Source organism: Euleptes europaea, chromosome 16, assembly GCF_029931775.1.
Source record: "Euleptes europaea isolate rEulEur1 chromosome 16, rEulEur1.hap1, whole genome shotgun sequence".
In the NCBI taxonomy this organism is placed as follows: Eukaryota; Metazoa; Chordata; class Lepidosauria; order Squamata; family Sphaerodactylidae; genus Euleptes; species Euleptes europaea.
Window position 1 is genome coordinate 3,068,435 of NC_079327.1, and position 9,628 is coordinate 3,078,062.

Consider the following 9,628-nt stretch of genomic DNA (forward strand, 5'->3'; position numbering starts at 1 on the left):
CCCACTGATGTACAAATGTGATACACTAATCCAGCAAATCAGTAGGAACCCTTCCCAGCTGAGCATCAAAACTTTATTCTGCAAGGGCAAATCCCTCCAACAAATGCCACCTGATCCAGTATCACCGGGGCATTGTGGCATAGGCAGCTTCCACAACTTCTAAAGGCTAGTCCAGCTGTTTGAACGTAGCCCAAAGATGGCCCATGGCATCTCTGCAGTGTTCCAATGGCTTGCTCAGCGTATTTAAAAGGGGAGAGCGTTTCAGGGAGCGGACGGCTTTCTGAGAAGCTCAAGATCTGTCTGACTGATTAGCTGCGCTGCTCGCAGTTATTTACTTGATAGACAAGGAGCCCAGTTCTCCCTTTTCTGAAATGAACTTTCTAATGAGTCCAGACCTGCTGAGTCGTGCTGGGATCAGATAACACTTAAAGATTAGATAGAAGCCAGGGGGCGGGGGGGGGGGGGGGAGTTTTGTGGAGAAAGAGATGCCAGATGCAATCTAGGTGATGCTTTTCCTTTCACCCCAATTGAAATGTTCCATCTACATGTGCATGCTTTAGAACTGAAGAAAACACTAGCAGGCAAATGCTGCCTTATTTAGATAGGGTTGCCAGCTCTGGGTTGGGAAATACCTGGAGATTTGGGGGGGTGGAGCCTGATGAGGGTGGGGTTTGGACAAGGGAGGGACTTCAATGAGGTATAATGCCATAGAGTTCAGCTGCCAAAGTGGCCATTTTCTCCAGGGGAACTGATCTCTGTTGCCCGGAGATCAGTTGGAACAAAGGGAGATCTTCAGCCATCACCTGGAGGTCAACAACCATACATTTAGAGCAGACACAAGCTGTGACAGAAAGACAAGGATCCTGTCAAGGCTGAAACGATTTCATATCTCCCATGGACACGACCACACCAAACGAAGAAGAAAAATGGCTTGACCCTCTTGGAGCATAAATGGGACCAAGCAACGTGAGCAGCTGTATGGTTGGATCCAGCCAGGAATGTACAGCACAAACCAATTAGAGATGGAGGGATGAACACGTGAAGCTGCCTTATCTTGAATCATACCCATGGTCCATCAAAGTCATTATTGTCTACTCAGACCAGCAGTGGCTCTCCAGGGTCTCGGGCAGAGGTCTTTCACATCACCTACTTGCCTGGTCCCTTTAATTGGAGATGCCGGGGATTGAACCTGGGACCTTCTGCATGCCAAGCAGATGCTCTACCACTGAGCCACAGTGACTGAAGACAAGCTGTGCAAGAAAATATTGTTAAACAGAATGCTCATTTTAAAAAGGTATCCTGTTAAATAGAGCTTCTGTCTGACATGTTGAACAATTACTATTACTAAATATTGTCGAAGGCTTTCACGGTTAGAGTTCATTGGTTCTTGTAGGTTATCCGGGCTGTGTGACCATGGTCTTGGTATTTTCTTTCCTGACGTTTCGCCAGCAGCTGTGGCAGGCATCTTCAGAGGAGTAACACTGAAGGACAGTAATTAGTAATTACTATTACTATTCCTGAGGTTTTGCGGTTGGCTCCGCCTCTTGTGGCAGCCATTTTGTGGTTGCGCCTACTATCCAGTGCCTGAATTCTAAAGGTACTGTGAAAAATTGGGAACTGTTGTTGTAGTCCAGCTTACCCCTAGAATCTTGTGCTGGTTTGGATCCACTCCCCAGTAGTCGTAAGCGTAGTTGTTACAGATCCCCTAAAGGTAGCCCTTCTTTAATGAAATGCAGCTTGTCAATCTGAGTTGAAATATGATGTTACATTTGCAACAGATGCCTCTAAATCCTCACTAAAGTCTCCCCACTTACTAAAGCAATTGATTAGAGGTAAGGATTAGTTCTCTGCCACTTTCTTCCGATGTATCTTTGTTCTAATTGCCAACATACTGTATCACAACCGTTCGATGATGAGCGTTTAAGCGGAGGATGTTTCTGTGTCCACTTTATGATTCAAAGCTAAGCAACAACATTGCAGGGAAGAAGAAGAACAAGATTTGGTTTTTATACCCTGCTTTTCTCTACCTTTAAGGAGTCTCCAACCGGCTTACAATCTCCTTCCCTTCCTCTCCCCACAGCAAACACCTTGTGAGGTAGGTGGACTGAGAGAGGTCAAGAGAGAACTGTGACTAGCCCAAGGTCACCCAGTTGGCTTCATGTGGAGGAGTGGGGAATCAAACCTGGTTCTCCAGAGAAGAGTCTGCTGTTCATGTGGAGGAATAGGGAAACCAACCCGATTCTCCAGATTAGAGTCCGCTGCTCATGTCCTCACACAAGGACCCCAAACTTTGTGAGCCTGCGGGCACCTTGGGAATTCTGACAGTGTGGTGAGCACTGCCAGAAAATGGCTACCATGAAATGGTTGCCCCAGGAGGCAGAGCCGGCCGAAGAATGACCGCTGCAGCTCCCCTTCAGTCACACAGAGAAGACCCTTGTGCTGTGGTGGTAGCTGCTGCCAAAGCAATGTTCTTAAAAATTTGCATGCCAATCAAATCCCCAGTGGCCAGCCAGAAGCCTCGCTAGGCAAAAGCCCCACCTGGTTCTACTAATTTTATAAAAACACTTGACAGGTGCCAGGAAGTGCCAGCGGGCGCCAGCGTGCCCATGTAGGACTGCCAGGTCCCTCTTCATCACCGGCAGGAGATTTTGGGGGTGGAGCCTGAGGAGGGCAGGGTTTGTGGAAGGGAGGGACTTCAATGCCATAGATTCCAATTGCCAAAGCAGCCATTTTCTCCAGTGGAACTGATCTCTATCCGTTGGAGATCAGTTGTAACAGGAGGAGATCTCCAGCTAGTACCTGGAGGTTGGCAACCCTATGCCCATGAGCATTTCTTTGGGGACCTGTGGCCTAGCCTAAAGGTCTTGTATTTCCCTCTTGGATTCATATTAACTGGGACCTGTATTTCTAGGGTTGCCAACCTCCAGGTGGTGGCTGGAGATCTCCTACTATTATAACTGCTCTCCAGATGACAGAGATCAGTTCCTTTGGAGAAAATGGACACTTTGGCAATTGGACTCTATTACACCCCACTGAAGTCCCTCCCATCTCCAAACCCCGCCTTCCCCAGGCTCCACTCCCCCTAAATCTCCAGATATTTCCCAACCTGGAGCTGGCAACCCTATGTATTTCTACTTCCTGCAAGTTTGTAATAAATCTCCAGCCCAGCAGCACAACATAAAGAAATGATGATTTAAAGACAGCAGCTCTTGAACCACTCCACCAGCGTGAAGTCTCTTTTTTCCCAACAAATCTGTGCTGGCGAAGCACCACGAAGACTGTGCTTCAACAATCTGGTGTCGCTAAGCTGTTGGCTGAAGCCTGCTCAAGGAGCCAAGTTTTCAAGCTTGTTTGAAGAACAGAGACCTTTCCAAAAAGCTGGATATTTCTGAATTATTTCTAAACAGACAACCCAGAAGAGGGAATAAATTAAATCTTGCGAAAATAATTGGACGGATTTTGGTGGATGTCACTCAACTTTCAATTAGGCCAGTTAATATACCATTGCCATTATCTGCAATAAATTCACAAATGGCTTAGGTGGAGATTCACAAACACACACACACACACACATTAAACACATTCAGAATGTTGTCTGTGGTTAGGAGGGCGTGTGACAGAGTCTTAGATTTTCAAGGTGCTCCAAAGATGATCTCCAAGTCAACATTTTGTCCTGACTGCTTCAAGATATGAAAAGATTAATTTGTTGCCTGTCCTATGATATGGACTATATATGAGTTTGAAATGCAAGTTTCAGTAGTTCAGCATTCCCCAGGTTGTTCCTGAGATGACCCCAGGCCCTTGAGAATTCTGTCCCTGCTCCACATGGGCCCATTTGTTCCAAATACCAGAAGGGCTTGCATGTATTCCTTCATACTTTTACACAGATAATATTTATTGATCACATTTACATTCTGTCCTTCCTCCAAGCAGCTCAAGTCAACTTTCATAATTCCAGACCCCCCACCCTTGATTTATCCTCACAACGACCCTATGAGGTAGGTTAGGCAGTGGGCCGCGATCTTTTCAGATGAGTATAAAATGCCAGCAGACTTACCATTCTGTGAGCAACACGAAACAGGGAAGCAATTACAGTAGTACCATTAAATTGTAACCAAAGACTCTTAACCAATAATTTTGAGTAATTTTGAGTCTAAAATTAGCAGGAACCATGTACTCCACTTAAACCGAAAAAATAAAATAAATGCATTTATCCATGTAACTGTTTTAGCACAGTAATGATTTTAAATTAGAAAAGCAGCGCTCCCAGAGCCAGCTGTGCATTTGACATGTTTTAGGCTCTGTCAATAAGGTCTCTTTTAGAAGGAAACAAACAATTTATTTTGATAAAAGGGAACTCCCTCAGTGAAATGCACTTTTAGCCGATTCTATTGGAGAGGTTGTGACTTGTTCGGGGGGCCATGAATTCTCATGCTGGGCCAAGCATTTAAAAAGCCTCTAAAAAATACCCAGAAACCGGCAAATGTCAATGTCATTTGTAGACAGCTCACTCAAGAGAAAAACAGCAGCTGTGTTGTACGAAGGATGGGGAACCAAAGATCACATTGATTGATTGGGTATAGGGTTGCCACCCTCCAGGTGATAGCTGGAGATCTCCTGGGATGACAACTGATCTCCAGGCGACAGAGATCAGTTCACCTGGAGAAAATGGCCACTTTTGAAGGTGGACTCCATAGTATTACTTTATTTTATTTGTATTTATTTTTGAATTTATATCCCGCTTTATCCCCGCCAAAGCCGAGCTCAGAGCGGCTCACATCATTGAAACATCATTAAATGTGATCATAGACATATACATATAATTTGCATTAAAACCATAATTCCATAGTTCAAATATGCAGCTGGCACCCAATTCATTTTACCTCACTGAAGTCCCTCCCTTCCCCCATACCCTGCCCTCCTCAGGCTCCACCCCCTCACTGCCCTTGACCGGATTTGCCTCTACTGCAATTCAATCTGGTTGACTGTAGTGACCATCATGAATTTGTTGATGGTGTCATCATAAGATGTGAAGATTTCATAAACTCCCATAAAGAATAAAACCCTCCCCCAGTCAATTGGCTTCAATGGTAGTATGGGTAAGTGAAGTGGAGATAAGTGAGACAAAAGAGGAAAAGTGAAATATGAGAAGCAATCCTGATAACGGAAAGATGTCAATCATGAAGGCAACATAAAAGTTTGGTGAGATGCTGTTCTATCCGTAATTTATCTGGCTACAAATATCAAAATCAGAGTTGATTAGTGTCCTCCTAAGCATAGTTACACCTTTCTACATTGGACTAGATGGTCTATATGGCCCCTTAAACTCTATGATTCTAAGTCCATTGAAGCCAATGGGTTTAGAAGGGTGTAATTCTGTATAGGCTTGCACTTTATGTGGCTCAAATATAATTATAAAACTATTTTATGGAAAGGATCGCATGATATCTGTATTTTCTAGTGCAATCCTAAACGGAGTTAGGTGTTTAATTCAATTAGATGTTTGCTGGTGGCAAGCAAGTGAGGAAAAATAAATCATAGGGAAATCAATTAATCTAAACCATTATATCTTCTTGAGCAGGTTAAAGATATTTTTATTCAGGGAGACTTTCAAATTGAATAGATTTGAAGCATGCTACGTTATTGATTTGCTGGCTTTATGATAATTTAAATTTGATCAGATTGTATGTTACGTTTCTTGAATTGCTAACTTATTTGAGAGCTTCTAAGAGGCAAAAGAAGGGTGTATACTAGCCAAAATAAGCTATCCAAATATTTTTTTTAATATTCCACATCTAATTTCTAAGTATTAAGACAATCAGTAAATTACCAGTAATGCTGAAAATAAAAAAGGAATCTACACCCGCAAAAAAAAAAAAAAAAAAAAAAAAAAACAAATCTAAGTGGTATATAAATGCTAATTTCTGGAATAGAGTTGTCAACATTGGTCTTAGCAGGACCTATTCCAACCATACGTATTGTGTATTCCTGAGGGGAATGCCTGCAGCGGGCTTTGGAGGTGCCAAAAATCTGAGCAACCCTATAAGGTTTGATTCCCCACTCCTCCACATGAATGGCGGAGGCTACTCTGGTGAACTGGATTTGTTTCCCCGCTCCTACACACAAAGCCAGCTGGGTGACCTTGGGCTAGTCACACTCTCTCAGCCTCACCTACCTCACAAGGTGTCTGTTGTGGGGAGGGGAAGGGAAGGTGATTGTAAGCCGGTTTGAGTCTCCCTTAAGTGGTAGAGAAAGTCGGCATATAAAAACCAGCTCTTCTTCTTCTTCTTCTACCAGTGTGTGAAGAGTTTTGGTTTGTTTGGCAATCTCTCACTGGCGTGCCTTCTTGTGTATGGGTTTATCTGGTTTGTTAATTGTTGTTTTTAATTGTTATAGATGCATTATTGAGGCTTGTTTTAACGTTTTCATTGTTTGCTACCTTGAGAACCTCAAGTTTGGCGGAAAGGGGGCAATTTTTTAAAAAATAAATAAAGCCGTTTTGAGGAATTTGTAGGTCAAAATGTGGAATATGCATATTTGAAATAAATAATTCAAATAATGTATATGTGCTCAGTTTATTTATTTTTCAGTTACAGTGAAAAGAAATTGACCAGAAAAGCGAGGAAAATATTGTGAAAATCTTACTATTTTTATATTTCAAGGACAAGCAGTGTACTTAAAGAAGTGTATATTGGCTTTGATAAGGCTTTGCACACAAGAAAGGGAAGGAAGATGGATTAAAAGGGAGTCTTTCTCCTATGTACTGAGAAGCTACCTGAGTGCGAGTTCAATCATGGGAAGTAATTATGAATGGTTCCATGTCAAATGGGAAGGAGCACAGAGGGTGTTCCCCAAGAGAGTGTTCTGTCACTAACACTGCTGTCGTAACTCTTTGATTGAAAGCCTTCATTAATGATTTATGGAATACAATGGCCAGTCTTTAATCAGACTTGCAGAAGGTAGGAAGGAGTGGAATCAGTATGGAAGGAAAGACTAAAATGGGGTGATTCTGCTAAATCGCTGTGGGGCTCTGAAAGGAAGCCACAGGCTGAACATTTGATTGGATTGATGATGGAGTCATTCAGTGGTGAACACGTGAACACATGAAGCTGACTTCTACTGAATCAGACCCTCAGTCCATCAAAGTCAGGATTGTCTACTCAGACCGGCAGCGGCTCTCCAGGGTCTCAGGCTGAGTTCTTTCACATCACCTACTTGCCTAGTCCCTTTAACTGGAGATGCCGGGGATTGAACCTGGGACCTACAGCATGACAAACAGATGCTCTACCACTGAGCCACAGTTCCACCCCTATTGACAGGCCTATTGACAGATATTGAGTTGGGGATGGGTTCTTTTTCCTATGGAGGATGGGAGGTCGTGGTAGATACTAGTTTCACGGTTTGTTCCATTGCTGGTTTGTTTCATTGGGCTGCCAGCTTGGCTAATGTTGCAAACTGCCTCTGACAAAGGGAGCTTTGATTCTCGAAAGCCTTGACCCTGAAAATCTTGTGCCAAGCCATCCTATTTGAATTTCCTGGGTGAAAGTGGGACTCCTTCCCTTTTACCTGCCCCAGGAAGTTCATACCATTCTGGTCAGTGGTTGCATCCCTGGTTTAGCTATATTGACAATCCAATTAGAGCTGCCAAGCCTTGGCTAGCAATCTCCAGGAGCCCTGGGAAGGGAAGCTTCTGATACAACATTACCTGTTTCAGAACAGGAAGTTATGTCATGACACTCTAGGAATGTAAAAGATCTCTATGGTTTACCATAGATTTTTTTAAAAAACAATCTTCCTATAGCGCCATAATGTTGCTTTCCATTCTAAAGCATCGATCAATGCCATCCCCCCATTTCCCCCTTGCCATTTCATTGATCAAGGGAACATCACATGAAGTCCCCCACCAGAATTAGGTAAGTGAAACCCTGCATCTCAGTTTAGTTGCAACATAAAATGGGGATTTAAGGAAATAATTCCTGGCCTGGTACCAGAGGATTATGTTTTGTTTTTGTTTTGTTTTTTAAAGAGAGAGAAATAAAATTTGCCATCTTCTGGGCATGGAGTAGGGGTCATTGGGGTTGTGAAGGGTTAAGATAGTTGTGAATTTCCTGCATTGCGCAGGGGGTTGGACTAGATGACCCTGGTGGTCCCTCCAACTCTATGATTCTAGGAGGGTTGAAAATGAAATCATAAGGGGAAGAAAAAGTTAACTGGTGTACGAATACTCAGGCCAGAGAAACTTGAAAGAAGACAGGATTGTCCTCAGATCTGTGAATGGCTCTTTTAAAGACAACAGGGACCAATGAATCCCTTAGTTGGTAAGAGCAGCATAAAAGGTACTGGGTTTAAAGAGCAGAAGGGAAATGTAGATTTTACCATGATTTCACAAAAAGTCTGAATGATGACATTTGAGCAACTAGAGAAACTGTCAAAAAGTTAAAAAAGGGGGGGAAAAAACCTTTCAATTGAGCTGTATTCCAAACGAGGCCTTGAGATCTGTTTTCTTCCACAGAGATAATGAAATCAATCCTGCTGCTGATGCCCCAGAGAAGAGAATCCTCCATCCCAAATCCTTAGTCTTGTAATTCTGTGAATGAGAACAGAATCATCTGTTGTGGCAATTTAAAAAAGCACAGCAGTTTCTCAGGGGATGTCTCTCTGCAAACTTTGATGCGGTTGACAACGGATCACAGAAACGATTGGGATGAAGCAGCCATCTGGCCAAGACGGTTTTATTCGTAGACTCAGTTTTTACAGCCAGATATCAACACTGTGTGATTTCGGTGGGCAGAGTTTGTCTCGTAAGTGCTCCTGTAGAGGTAGCATTCCTTACACCACTGTTCTCAGCTCGCTTTTAGAAGACTGTGAGGAATTGCCTTCTCGTGTCTGTTTCAAACAGCAGCCAGGCAGCCAGCCCGTACTAGATGTTTCCCATCAAGGTAAACAGTTTAGGGCTGTTTAGCTTGGAAAGAAGGCGGCTAAAGGGAGACATGATAGAGGTCTATAAAATTATGCATGGTTTGGAGAGAGTGGACAGGGAGAAGCTTTTCTCCCTCTCTCATAATACTAGAATGCAGGGTCATCTGCTAAAGCTGGAGGGTGAGAGATTCAAAACAGATAAAAGGAAGTATTTTTTCACACAACACATAGTTAAATGGTGGAACTCCCTGCCCCAGGATGTGTTGATGGCTGCCAACTTGGAAGGCTTTAAGAGGGGAGTGGGCATGTTCATGGGGGGGGGGGTATTCATGGCTACTAGTTATAATGGATGCCTAGTCTCTCCATGAACAGAGGAGCATGCCAAATATATTAGGTGCTGTGGAACACAGGCAGGATGCTGCTGCTGCAGTCGTCTTGTTTGTGGCTTCCTAGAGGCACCTGGTTGGCCACTGTGTGAACAGACTGCCGGACTTGATGGACCTTGGTCTGATCCAGCAGGGCCTTTCTTATATTCTTATGTTCTTAAGGGAGGACAACAACAGGCTCCTTCTGTTATTTGCTGCATCTTCTTTTATTCAGATATACTGGCTCTATACAGGGAGGTTCCAAACCATTAGCCTAAACTCTGGTTTGTACGGCAGTAGTTCTAAAGTAGAGAGCCAGCATGTTGTAGTGGTTAAGAGTGACG